The sequence below is a fragment of the Muntiacus reevesi genome, chromosome X, assembly GCF_963930625.1.
Source record: "Muntiacus reevesi chromosome X, mMunRee1.1, whole genome shotgun sequence".
NCBI classification, from domain to species: domain Eukaryota; kingdom Metazoa; phylum Chordata; class Mammalia; order Artiodactyla; family Cervidae; genus Muntiacus; species Muntiacus reevesi.
In genome coordinates this window covers 8,685,557-8,700,143 of record NC_089271.1, presented here as the reverse complement: position 1 = coordinate 8,700,143, position 14,587 = coordinate 8,685,557, and the positions used below count along the sequence as shown (strand labels likewise).

At 41.3% G+C, this 14,587-nt stretch overlaps 1 protein-coding gene across 3 annotated transcripts in view; it reads left to right on the top strand.

Annotated features, from left to right (window-relative positions):
• Nucleotides 1-14,587, top strand: part of MID1 (midline 1) — a 391,822-nt gene that overhangs the window by 211,053 nt on the left and 166,182 nt on the right. The window lies entirely within an intron of this gene.

The following is a 14,587-nucleotide window of genomic DNA, read 5'->3' as shown; positions in this document are numbered from 1 at the left end:
TATTTCAATATCAAGATCTGTACTCATTTAAGGGGCAGAGAAACTGGAAAAACATGCTCGTAGGCTGGCAAGGGCAGAGAACTCCAAGAGGGGTGATATTGACTTTGCCAGCTCTAAGTAAATGTGGGTGGGAAAAGTTAGCATCCATGTTACCACCAGGAAAACTCTGCACTTTTTTCTTCTAAGTGGGTTGGGCACTCACCACCCTGCACGCTTTGGGGTAAGTTGAGTTGCATAAGGAGCAAACTTTCTGTTTCGGGGCTGGAGTGAGGGGGTTAGAACTTTCCCTTTCCTGTAGTCTGGGACAGTGAAGCAGAGGGTCAGGTTTTGAAAAGACCCTCTGCCTTCTTGCCTCTTTGCCTGCTCACTAAGCAAGTGTGCTTGCTTGGCAAGTGGCAGTGAGTGCAGAAAAGCAGGCTTACACTAGCAAGCACTTGTGTGTTTCCAGTGAATTGCTCTTCCTCTTGCTGGAGACTGGGGCCGTTGATCAGTTTCAAGTTCTGCAAGGCTTGACCCCCCTTCTTTTTCTGTTGAGCAGTCCCGATGGGATGAGGGAAAGAAGCTAGAAGCCTAAATGGAAAGGATTTAAGCAAAGGAAAAAGGAACGCAAAACATTTTTGACAAAGGTCCTGGGCTGGAACAAAGAAGTCATTTGATCCGTTGCAGAGCCACCTGTCCTCTTGGTATCTGAGCTTACTTTTCAGAATCCCTGTTCCCACACAATTCCTCTGGAATGGAGGCACTCCCTGTGGATGCCAGAGGCATGCTGTCCGAAGCTTGGCACAGGTTTTCCCATGCCTTGCTCCTTGTGGCATTCGCATAAATTGGACTTCAGCCCAGTCGTGAAGTTTTAAGGGTACACATGGAGTAACTCAGTCATTTAATGAATGGGCAGCTTTTCATCCCATAACTGTATGTCCAGTAATTTTTTGGCCTGTTTGGTACTTGAAAAGAGGGTGGACTAGGGGTGGGATGACAGACAGGGAGAGAAGTGGGGGATGGAGTCAGGGCTCTTCGGAAGAATCTAGGCAGTTCCAGCGACTTGGAAATGTGACACGTTGTTCTGCAACAGGAATGTGGAGGGGAGTGAGATGGTGGAGTTACTGGCTTGGATTAAGCCCAACTTGATTTGAGTTTCTCTTCAGAGGAAACTTGTGTCCAGGTGGGGTGACTCGCACCCACCCGTGAATTTGTCATCTCAGCCCAACAGCTCCAGTTGGGCTTGCAGGGTTAACTATCAAAGAGATCCATGTGTCACCAGCTCAGCAATGAAATCCAATCTCTTCCCCCAAGGAGTGATCCATCCCTAGGGCTGCACAGACTCTGAACAGTGGCGTGGCAGCCAAGAGACCCCCGCCCCTGACTAGCCACAGCGGGTAGCCAGAAATGGCCAGCAGAATTAGAAAGCTGCCTGACTGGCCATGAGATTCACAGGGCTTCTGCCTTCTCCCAGGTGGAAGGAAAAAGAACCAGTTGCAGAGGGATAGTGTTCTTTGAGGATTCCTAAGGTCACGCTGAGTTGGGCCAAAAGAAAAGGGTGAACCTGATTTGCCTCTATCAGGAAGTCATTTTTAAAGCATGTGCCAACCTTTCTCTGCCCACTGCTCATAAATGGGAAACTTCTGAAACTTCCTTGAGCAGGAATTTGCTGTGTTCCCAGGCAAAAAGAAAGGCACAGCCACCTGTTCAAGCAGCCCAGCCAAAAACAACAGGTTTGCCTGTGGCATTCCTACAACTGCAGATGCCCTCCTCAAATGGCACACCACCCATTGTCCCTGCAGATGAGAAGACAAAATAATTGTCTCTCAAGCTAGGGGGAAAAATCAGGTTCTTCAGACAACATTGCCTACCAGATGTATTTTGAGTTTTTAATACGTGACGATTTTAGGAAACACTCCAAGGAAAGTGGGTGCTCACTCTATTTCTCATGGACTGAAATCATTGCAGTTGCCTGTAGCATGAAGGGAAAGAATGAGGTATTAACCAGCGCTTTAAGCAGCTGCTAAATTCTTGCATGGCTGGGATAGTGCTATTACAAGGAAGTTGTGACTCAGTTTGATCAGTTTTGCATTCTTCAGATTCGAATTAAAATGCCCAAGGACATCTGGTTTAATAATGAATGTCTTTGTATTAGTCTTTCCTTTGAGGATTAGAGAGTCCTTTATAAACACGATCTATTTATTCTCTGCCATATCCCCAGGAGAGAATGAGATGGCAATTTGATCCTCATTGAAAAAAATGGTGAGGTGAAGGCAGAGAAAGGTGAAGTAGAGAGATACAGGGCAAAGTAGGTACAAGCCTGAAATGAATGCTACCCAGCTGGAAAGACAGACAGCTTGCACAGGCTCAGCTCAGAATGGCCAGTGAGTGGAGGGATTAAAGGCAACTCTCTTACAGCTTCCCTTTTCTTATTCTATAACCAGCGTATATTGTCCCAAGTGTGTTTCATGGTTTCCTTCATTTGAAAGTCAAGTCGATAAAAGTGTAAAAGGCATTTCTGTTCTCATTTGTTCCAACGTTGAGATCGGGCAGTTTTTATGACATCACCTAGACAGATACTGAAACTAACCAGAATTTAAAGTCTGTATCTGAGACATGGTCCTTTCACCAGATACCGTAGGGTTTTTAAGTTATTGCACATGATTTGGAGGTCCAGTATCTTCAACACACCTTAGAATCTTCATTTATTCCCTACTATCTCTCCTTGGCAGGGAATTTTATAATTGTGGCTTGTTGTCAAATTAAAGATCTTTATTGGTCGTGTTGAAATAGTTTTTTCGAGTTGGCTTTTCCTTGCCATTCGTTAGGACCTGTGCTTGTAGTTAGCTTGACTAGGGACCGCATAGGCTGTGAGCAAATCCTTTAATTGGTACTTGCATGTTATCCTCAGACATTCCAGCAAGTTTTAAGGCTAAGTGTGTATGTGGATGTCTCCTGGCTTTGATCCCTTGTGTGGTAAATAGACATCCAAGGTAGCCATGGCAACCTGGGCTGTGCATTGGTGAAAGAGGGGGATTTGGTCACTGGACAAAGAGTAATTTGTTTGATTAGAAAAAGGTGGGACCGATCAGGGCATTTTTTTTTAAACCTTCGTGATTTAGGGATCACAGTTCATCCAAACCATTTAGATTTTTCTCAATAGGCAAAAAGAATGACTAGCTAACTGCAACCAGTGTATGTTGCCGATGTAATTTAAATATTTTTTTAATCAAGTGATTGCTATTTTCAAAAAGCTACTAATAAAATGAAAGGGAAGTCCAAAGTATTATATCAGTTTTCCTGTTGTACATAGTATGAATTTTCAGAGCTTGGTGGAATTTTAAAAAGAAATACCCAAAGCTGATTGGGCGGTGTGCATTTCAGTTATCCACCTGCAGATGTCAGGCTTGAAGTGTCTATGGTGGAAGGCCGAGTGCTGGACGCCGCTGCTGGGAACTGGGATCAGTCAGAGAGAATTGCTCAGCTTTTTTGGAAGAGTTAGTTAGTGATTCTTTAATCTTGTGACCAAAGCCATAGATGAAACTGAGTTCATTCAAGGAAGAGAATATCAAATACACCGTGATTAAAGAAAGGGCTGCAAAAGCCAGGTCAAATAGGAAGCTAATCTCCATTAAGATACGGGACAGTTTATCAACACGATGCTTTTTGGCTCATTATCAACTCCTTTTATTTCACATGAAACCCATCTCCGAGGTTTTGTTGTAGAAGATTGTTTGCCTCGTTTTATGAAGCGGCATAGAAATTCCTTTAAATGGAAGGACAAAAGGGACTCTTCCAGATCCACATGAACTTTTTTCCCTCCAGGGAAAGATATTTCATTGACATGAGCAGGAAAGTTAATGCCTACAGAAGGTCATGTGATGTTAAAGAGGTCAGAAAATTTGAGGCACTGGAAAAAAGAATAATGCTAAGGGAGGACTTGGCTGTAAAACAAAGTAAAACCACAAAACCTTAATAACTTATGTGCTTTGTGCTATAAAAGAGAAATTCTCGGGAAAAAGAGCAACAAAAACAACAAAAAGGAAGAGGTGCTGGTCATTAGCAGTAGATTTTTATATATAGTCAAATATTTATGATGTTGTTGTTTAATTGCTAAGTTGTGTTCGACTCTTTTGCAACCCCATGGACTGTAGCCCACCAGGCTTCTCTGTCCATGAGATTTCCCAGACAAGAATCCTGGAGTGGGTTGCCATTTCCTTCTCCACTATCTATGACGAAATAGTACAAAAAGGAGAAATAATATACAGATTCTCCTTCATTTCTTGTATTATTCAAAGACATTTACTGAGTACTTACAGAATTAGTATATTCATTAGTTCATTCAGTAAAACTACCCTAAATGATTCCCTGGAGACTCAGCGGTAAAGAATCCACCTGCCAATGCAGGAGACTTGGGTCCCATCCCTGGGTCGGAAAGATCCCCTGGAGGAGGGCCTGGCAAACCGCTCCAGTATTCTTGCCCAGAAAATCCAATGGACACAGGAGCCCAGTGGGCTATAGTCCATGGGTTCAAGAAACAGTCAAACACAACTTAATGACTAACAACAACGACAACAACAATAAATGATTATTATATGCCAGGCCACTTTTGGGTTGCAAACATGATTTTGATACAGGCCCTGCACTCAAAGAACTTTTAATTTTATGTCTACTTTATTATACCAATAGCACAGTGTAAGTTATGCATGGGTAAAATGCCTGCTCATTAATAACTATATTTATATGATTAAGAATCCACTTAATAAATTGATGGTAGCCAAAACTTTGCTGAACTGAGAAAACTTGAGAAAGGATTTGTAATTGTGAGATTTAATTTTTACCCACGTATCCATTTGTGGGAATGTATGAATTCCTAGTTTAAATAAATGTATGCTAATTAGTAAACAGTCATTTAATTCATTTTTCTCAATAGGGAAAAATAACTCAGGTGGTGGTCCTCCAAATCTAGGAATGCGTGATATTCTCAGAGTTCGTTGTTTGAAGCCCAGAACACTTTCCAGTGAGAAATCGTGCCTGATTGGGACTAAAACACTATTTTAAAAAATAATCAGTCTGACTAATGACAGATGAAGTTCTGCATTTTGAGGGCACACCTCCCCGTTGTATAGGATGGAACATAGAGAAGGGGTTGTATACTTTCGCTAATAGGCCAATCTTAAAATACCTGAGGTAGGAAAAGTTGGCACTAGTTTTCACCTTTTTCCATGTTTCTGGTATCCTCTGGGTTGCACTGGGATATCTCTCCCAGACATATCCTAATACCCAATCAACCGAGCTTCCATCATTGCTTCATCTTCCCTCCCTCCCCTCCTCCACCTCCAAACCACATTCTTGTTTCCTCTAGACAATGGTCTTGACCAGATGTTGGGGAAAAAGCGATGTGAATGTGCTAAAGCTCATGACTCATTGCCTTTTAACCCCCAGGATGAATCTTTTTTTTTTTTTTTCTGGATGAATCTTTAGTTGGGGACATAGCAGACACTAGAGCCTGGAGCTGCAGAAATCACAAATGCCGGACAATGTTTGTGGGCAGGGTCATACCTTGGGCAGACAGGACTTGCTGGTGTGTGTGCCCAGGGGTCAGACCTCTTCACTAGTTCTTTTCTCAGCATCCTGCCTGAGTTTCTGGACTCCCTGGGGTCTTTGTGAGTGACACCTAGGGGGCCAAGTGAGGGGAGTGATGTCATTTGTGGGTTTGTTGTTTGTAAGTACAGCTTTGTATGCTGAGCACTGTCTACTTGGATCAGAGTAAATGGAAAGGATATAGCTGCAACTTCCTCTTATCCACACAAGTATTTTAAACGGTGTATTTGTTTCCAGTTATTCCTTTGTCTGCCTATCTTGGGACTGAGTTAGTCAAGAGCATGAGTTAAAATACCTCTTAACACTTTATTGACCAGGAGATTTTTTGCAGAAGCTAATGCCTGTGGCTGGTGATTTGTTTTGTAAGTGAGTGTTGAAACATCTCAAGTCAATAACGTTTGGGTAACAATAGATGTATTCATACATCTCTGGTCAGTAAGTTGTTCATTACCTTGAAAGCTCAAGTCCAAGCACAGTGCCTGATACACAATAAGAATCCATAAATATTTTTTGCCATTTGCAGCAACATGGATGAACCTAGGGATTGTCCTATTAAGTGAAGTCAGCCAGACAGAGAAAGAAACATCATGATATTGCTTACATTGTGGAATCTTAAAATTATATACAAAGCCAAAATAGGCCCACAGACATAGAAAACAAACTTACAGTTAGTTACAAAAGAGAAAAGGAGGGGATGAATTAGGAGTTTGGAATGAATATATACACACTACTATATATAAAATAGATAATCAGCAAGGCCCTACTGTATAACACAGGGAACTATACTCAATATTTTGTAATAACCTATAAGGGAAAAGAACCTGAAAAAAATAGTTGTTTAGTCACTGAGGCATGTCTGACTCTTTGCGACCTCATAGACTGCAGCACACCAGATTTCCCTTTCACCGTCTCCTGGAGTTTGCTCAAACTCAGGTCCATTGAGTCGGTGATGCCACCCAACCATCTCCTCTTCTGTCATCCCCTTCTCCTCCTGCCTTCAATCTTTCCCAGCATCAGAATCTTTTCCAGTGAGTCAGCTCTTTGCATCAGGTAGGCATAGTAATGGAGCTTCAGTTTCAGCTGAGTCCCTTCAATGAACATTCAGGGTTGATTTCCTTTAGGATTGACTGGTTTGATCTCCTTGAAGTCCAAGGGATATTCAAGAATCTTCTCCAGCACCATAATTCGAAAGTATCAATTTTCTGGAATTCAACCTTCTATGGGCCAACTCTTACATCCATACATGACTACTGGGAAAACCATAGCTTGAACTATACGGACCTTTGTTGGCAAAATGATGTCTCTGCTTTTTAATACACTTTCTAGGTTCATTATAGCTTTTCTTCCTGGAAGCAAGTGTCTTTTAATTTCATAGCTGCAGTCACCATCTGCAGTGATTTTGGAGCTCAAGAAAATAAAATTTGTCACTGTTTCCACTGTTTCCCCATCTATTTGCCATGAAGTGATGGGACCAGATGCCATGATCTTAGTTTTTTAAATGTTGAGTGTTAAGCCAGCTTTTTTACTATCCTCTCTCACTTGCATCAAGAAGCTCTTTAGTTCCTCTTTGCTTTCTGCTATTAGAGTAGTGTCATCTGCATATCTGAGGTTATTGATATTTCTCCCAGCAACCTTGATTCTAGCTTGTGCTTTATCCAGCCTGGCATTTCACATGATATACTCTGCATATAAGTTAAATAAGCAGGGTGACAATATATAGCCTTGACATACTCCTTTCCCAGTTTTGTTCCAGTCCCAGTCCGTTGTTCCACATCCTGTTCTAACTGTTGCTTCTTGACCTGCATACAGATTTCTCAGGAGGCCAGTAAGGTGGTCTGGTATTCCCATCTCTTGAAGAATTTTCTACAATTTGCTGTGATCTACACAGTCAAAGGCTTTAGTCAGTGCAGCAGATGTAGATGTTTTTCTGGAATTCCCTTGCTTTTTCTATGATCCAACGGATGTTAACAATTTGATTTCTGGTTCCTCTGCCTTTTCTAAATCCAGCTTGTACATCTGGAAGTTCTTGGTTCATGCACCACTGAAGCCTAGCTTGAAGGATTTTGAGCATTACCTCAAAAAAAAAAAATAGTGATACGTGTGTGTGTGTGTATGATTCATTTGGCTGTACGGCTGATACTAAGACAACATTGTAAATCAACTATACTTCAATAAAAAATAAAACTTTAAAAATAATCAATATTTTTCAGGTGCATCCCGGATGAATTTTGACAGGAAAGAAAGTGGAAAATGCTCTTTAAGATCAACAGAGTATGAGAAAAAAAGGGCATTAGAAAGATTGGGGGAACAGCATGAACTGAATAGACTGCCATCAGAGAAAAATGAAAATAGTTTGCCATTGCTTAACCATCTAGTCCTCTCGGTTGTGTTCTGGGTGAGGCCACAACTCAGAGTGTGGCAGGTAGCTTGTCTTATGTACTCCATGATGGGGCTACAGAAGTGATTAAGAAAGGGGACATGTCCTCCAACAGCTCAAAGCCTAAAAACAAAGATGGAATCTGCTGCTTGCTCTCATTGAGCCAAACCTGCTGAAATTTTAGCGTTTGGTCCACGTGCAGTGGGTTTATTTTGCTAGGTGAGTGGCATGTCCAAGGTCACTCAGCAACTGAGAGCCCATTTCTGGAAGGACTCTGAAGCCTTCCACTTTATCCCATGCATATGGCGGCCACATTTTCTGCAGTGAAACTCAAGTCATATGCTGGACACAGCATTTTCACTGTTTCTGGTGTGACAGGCTATCTGAGAGTTATGGTTAAAATGATGAAATAGAAATTTCTGAGAGGTTGAGTGGTTTATGGAGACAACAGGACTAATACATTTTCAAAGGGTCCATATGGTAGACTGTGTTATCTGTTATCTATCCAGTTTTGAGGTGTGCCTTCAGTTGTATGTATTTTGGAAGTGATCTTCCCTAAACAATTAGGAGGAAAGGAGCTGTTTGACAAATGGAATTCATTGAGTACCCTGCTGAGTTCCCAGTAGTTAGATGAATGGCCAGATAAGGTGAAATGTAAGTGAAAGACATCACCCAATATTAGAAGTCTACACAGGATCAAGTCTCCTATAGGAGCTGTGTTAGGAATTCAGACAAAAAGTGCTGATTAAAAGTTTAGCATTTGTGGGGTAAAGTGTTAGCACAGAGGAATGCATTACGTTCTATGAGGGAGCAAAGTTTACATTTAGAACGGATGTCTCCTAGATTCCCCATCTTATTCTCTATTGACTGTACCACATGCCTTCTAATCATGTGGTACATGTGGGGATCATGTGCTAATTTAATGTGCTAGTAAGTTCCAACAAATTGGCCAATAGGTTGATGGTTTATAATGAGTCAAGAATCAGCAAAGATTGTATCACTTTTAGGAGAAAATACTATCCAAAAAATCCAAGTAGTCTTGTTCTGTGTTTTTCTTTTTTTGACCGTGCTACAGGGCATGCAGGGTCTTTGTTCCTAGACCAGGGATAGAACCTGTGCCCCCTACACTGGAAGTGCAGAGCCTTAACCACTGGACCACCAGAGTCCCCCAGTAGTCTTATATTTAGTTTCGTGCTATTTTGTCTATATAATCTTGGCTCTGATTTTCGATACGTATGAAAATGTCAGAGAGGAACAACTGGGTGGATTATGTTTCCAAAGAAGAAAGTTTAAGGAGTGAGATGAGTCCTTGTTCTTTTTTTTCTTCTTTTTTTTTTTTTTAAACAAATGAGTCAGCTGAGCTTTGTGGAAATAGTTTAGGAAAGTGAAATGGGAACAATTAGAAGGGAGAAGAAAGTGTGTGTTGTTTCAATCAACCTATTGGGAAAGTGGAATAGAAAAATTGTCGATTCAGTAAGTGACTCGGTTTTTTTCATTGGTCAGTGTTTCAAGCAGATTTCTAAAGAAACAGTGATGAGGTAGCCCTTTGCATATGGCTGTGAGCTAAAGAAGGAAACCAAGTTATAATAATTGATAGAGAGGAGTATGACTTTCTGAGTAGAGAAAAACATGATAGTAGGCTATTCAATAATGAATATTTATTGCTTAATGCTTCTTAACCTGGAGGAGACACTTTCTGAATATTTTGAACAGTTCCCCTTTCTAACATTTCAGCTGTCAGAATTGAATAGTTCGCATGTAAACTACATTGTTTTGGTTTAACTAACAAAGAGTGATAAGACGTGAATAGTTTGTGACAGCCCGAACATTGATAACAGAAGACATTAATGCCTGCAGACACAGCCTACATGGTAAGATTCTGGGAGCAAAAATGCTTATTATGTTAGGCCAACGTGCTTTGACCTAGTTTTGCTTTTCTGCTTGGAAATTATGTCAGAATTCGTTACATCATCCCTGTGGATGAGCAATTGCACGTTCTTGTTTATTTCAGCATCATTTTATTCCCTTGTGTATTTAGTTCTGACCTCCAAGAAGCCAAACTAATCCTCATTGACTTGCCTTTTCCTTTTGAAATGAGTCTCCTGCACGCTTAAGAGAGAGGATTTTATGTATTAACAAAACAATCTAGGATGCAGTCTTCAAAGACATGAATTTCTCCTTGATCGGAGCCACAACTGCCCTCTTGAAGGCTCTAAGAGGCCAAGTAGGGTTCCTTTCTTTGTCTTATGGGGATGGTTCAGATTACTGTGCCAGAGTTGAATAACAAAAAAATTAAATAAGACAGGGAGGTTGATGGGGTACTTCTCAGCCCATCATCTTTAAGTTTGTCCATTGCATATTTCTGCTTTCTTCATCCAGTCAAAACTGGCCTGACATATTTTTCCTATTTAACATTTTTATTGAATAATTTTCGAAATGAATTATTTCCTCAGTTGATTTCAAACACATTTCCCCCTTGCCATTTAATACTTTGTATCACGAGGGGAAAGAACCATTTAATTCTTTCATACATTTATGAATTCAAATCTTCAAAGAGTGTGAGTTCTTCCACTGATCCATTGACATCGAATTTACAAGTATAATTTGCTACCAAAAGACCTTGAACGGTTTTTGGTGCGCACGTTTTGGCATTCCTTATTAACAAATGTAATCAGGCAAAAGCCTGCAAGTATATGTATCTGTGGTTCCTCTTGAAAAATCGACCATTTGCTCTTGTTTTCTAATGAAATCCCTTTGTTGTTAGCTCCTTTGCAAATCCGGTGTCTGAAAGCAAAAAACCTAAGAAGGGAGCGTCCCCTTCAAAGCATTCCCAAACCCACTGAATTTTAACCAGGTAAATTGCTGATTAGCTATGGATCATTTAAAGAAACAGTATGAAAGTAATTGGGACAGGCACAAGCCCTAACTGTGATCCCAGGGCGCTTTAGAAGTTGATTGAAACAGTCAACGCAGAAGATTCTTTTCCTCAACTGGTCCTTAAGCTAATTTGAATACAAGCATCTTGAAGAAAAACTTCTTCAGAAGATTTCTGGAACCCCTAATTGGTATACAAACACTGTCACTTCTAAGCTACCTAAAATGTGAAATAGACTCTGCAGCTCCTATGGTGATACTCATTTCTAGGTGTGGATGGCACACTCCCAGCATTTTTTTGTTATTATCACAGGCAGATACAAATATTACCCGCATCTTACAGAAACAGTACCTTCTGTATAGCCTAGGTGCACCCTATTTTTTTCTGCTTTGTAATTTATCCTGGAGATGTTTTCATAACAGTGGACAAAGAGCTTCAACAACTGCATAGCATTCTGCAGTGACAGCATACCATAATTTATTTCATTCTTCCCTACTGGTCACATTGGTTGTGTCCAGTCTTTTTTTTTTTTAATTTATTTTTGATCGGAGTATAATTCCCAAGTGGCACCAGTGGTAAAGAACCCGTCTGCCAATGCAGGAGATGCAAGAGACGTGGGTTCGATCCCTGAGGTGGGAAGATCCCTGGAGGAGGAAATGGAGGCAACCTGCTCCAGTATTCTTGCCTGGGAAATTACATGGGCTGAGGAACCTGGTGGGTTACAATCCACAGGGTCGCAAAGAGTCAGGCACGACTCAGCTCACACACACACACACACACACACACACACACACACACAATTGTTCTACAGTGTTGTGTTGGTTTCCGCTGTAGAACAGTGTGAATCAGCCATAAGAATGCATATAACCCCTCCCTCTTGAACCTCCTTCCTACCCCCCCCCCCCCGCCATCCTACCCCTCTAGGTTGTCGCAGAGCAGCAAACTGAGTTTCCTGTGTTAACAGCAACTTCCCACTAGCTCTCTATTTCACACATGGTAGTATATATATGTCGGCGCTACTGTCTTAGTTGGCCCCACCTTCTCCCGTGCTGTGTCCACAGGTCCGTTCTCTACATCTGTGTCTCTATTCCTGCCCTGCAGATGGGTTCATCAGTACCATTTTTGTAGATTCCAGCCTTTTGCCAGTCTTTGTATGTCCAGTCTTTTGCCGTAAAAACAGTGGATACAGAAAAGCCTCGCGCATTGGTCAGTTTGTGTGGGACAGATGTACCTGTATTGTAAATCCCTAGAAATGGAATTTCTGGGTAAAAGGTTACATTGCAGTTTCTAATTTTGATCAGTCAGTGAAGTTGCCTACTCAGGGTATGTGAGTGCTTCCTCAGGGCCTCCTCAGGAAGTGCATCATCCACCTTGGGCATCTTTGTCTATTTGCTACCAGAAAAGAGGTCATGCTGTGTACATTTCTCTTATGAGTGATGTTGAGCATCTTTGCATATACTTCACTATTTGCATTTCTTGTGCAATGTCTGTTCACGTCTTCCACTTCAGATTGCTTTTGATGTTCATTTTTCAGGCTACATACCTTTATCATCATTCACCAAGGAGATCTAGCTTGTTGACTTTCCCCAAGTATGTTTGAAATAAACCAAAAGGGGATCCTGTAGTCATGTAGCTAATTTTAATGATTTTCTCTGAATGGAAGTGGGGCTGGTTCACAGCAAACATTCATGTGAGAGTCTGGATTTCTAGGCCAGTTGGTCACTTCCTCTTCCACTCTGTAGCCAGCAACTGTCAAGAGGCTGAACTTTGTAAAGCAGAGATAACCTCCAACATGTGGAAAGCTCGCTACTGAGGGTCTACTTTGGGGAGGATGCGTCTGTCGTTAGTACTCAGTTTGTTGGAATTGTGACCATTTTCCAAGGAAATGAGAGCTTCCACTTGCAATACTTAAGATCCTGGAAAGTCTTTAAGGAAATAGTCTCCACTTTTCCTGTCAGATTGCTCAATGTCAAGATGCGTCACTGATAAGAATGATTTTAATATTTCTGCACAGTGTTGTTCTGTATCACCCGTTTTGAAGACTGGGGCCTTGTGATTTAGACCAATGAGAGAATTTTTGTGCTGCTCTGAGGTTTCAGTGTATGTTTTTTCATTTAGTACGGAAGATTATTTAGTGCTTAGAAATATGGAGAAAAAGTCTTTATCACTTTATGGAAATGGTCCTATTATTCAATCATGTGTGATTGTAGTTACTGCCCTGTAAAATAGAATTAAAATACAAGCAATAATCATAATACCTATAAGTTTGTTGTAAAGATTGAGTTACTATTCATTTACCACTTAGAATAGCACCTGATACAGAGTCAGTAAGTACTATATGTGTGTGTGTAGTTTTGAAAAAAATATTTATTATTTATCTATATGGCTATGCTGAGTCCTCATTGTGGCATGCGGGATCTTTAGTTGCAGACGCGAACACTTAGTGGTGGCTTGTGAGATCTAGTTCCATGACCAGGGATCAAACCTGGGCCCTCTGCATCGGGAGTGTGGTATCTTAGTCACTGGACTACCAGGGAAGTCCCAAGTGTGTGTTAACTAAAGTTAAAGAATGTTGGTTGTCAAGAATCGTGAAGAGTCTGAGACTTTATCTTACTTGCCCACCAGCAACTTAGCCTGCCACTGTTTCTTGGTTGTTGGCAGAAAACATGAGACTCCTGGGTCAGAGACAGAGGACTTACTACTCACAGCACAGCAAGTGGCATGAGCATCGTGTTCACGTCCTTTCTCCTTGCCCCCCCAAGTTTCCCAGAACAGGACAGAGGACCCCAGATGGATGTCCTGTGCACAGAAGAATTGCCTCCCAGATGGGGCTACTGAGCTGAGGAACTCTGAATTTCTTGTGATTGATAGAAAGCACATGCCTGCCCATTGCTCTGGGAGCAGACATGATCTCTATGTCCCAGGGTCATTAGATAAAAGATGTTGAAAAGATCATCTGGAACAAAAGCCAGCAGCAGCACCTTTGCTCCTAAGATGTGCAAAACCCTGGAAATTTTTTTCCCAATGATAGTCCAGTGAAGTATCTGGATCTTTGCTTCTCAGAGCCCTAAGAGTTCTGCAGAACTACCCAGAGCTGGAAGAGGGAAGAGGTACAAGAGCAAGAACCATCCTCTAGTTTCCTGCTTTTCCAGTAAGAAGATCTTGGATGTGTTCTGCTTTTCTCCTCTCCCAGAATGTTGGGCTTCTGGTTAAGACTTCCTTGGAACAAAGGGATCTTTATTTAGGGAGAAAAAAAAAGAAAAAGAAAATGCCAGGTCCAGTACAGTGGTGTTTGACATTTTGACAGGATAAAGTCGTTGAGAGAATCACTCCAGGCAACAGATTGGGAAGCGCAGTATCAGAGATCCTTTGGGGAGGCCCCTGATGAACCACTTCCTAGCTCTGTGACCTTGGGTTGATGGCTTAAGCCTCCCAAGTTTCCTTACATATAAAATGGCGATGCTATTACCATCTCCTGGGATTTATATAATAACTAAATGAAAAGTGATATATAAAAAATGAAGTATAAAGCACTTACAGTCTCTATTTGTTGTATAATGGGCATTTAAGAAACATTCGGTTACTTTCTCTTTTGGTGCAAACAAACTGAGGGTTTCAGAGGAGTATTAGTTTTATGGACATTTCCACCGGTTTAGCCATGGAATGAATACATACCTAGACACACAGAGACATGCATATGTAGATGCATGTACATGCAGTTGGGTAGTGGGTTATATGGATGTAATAATGCT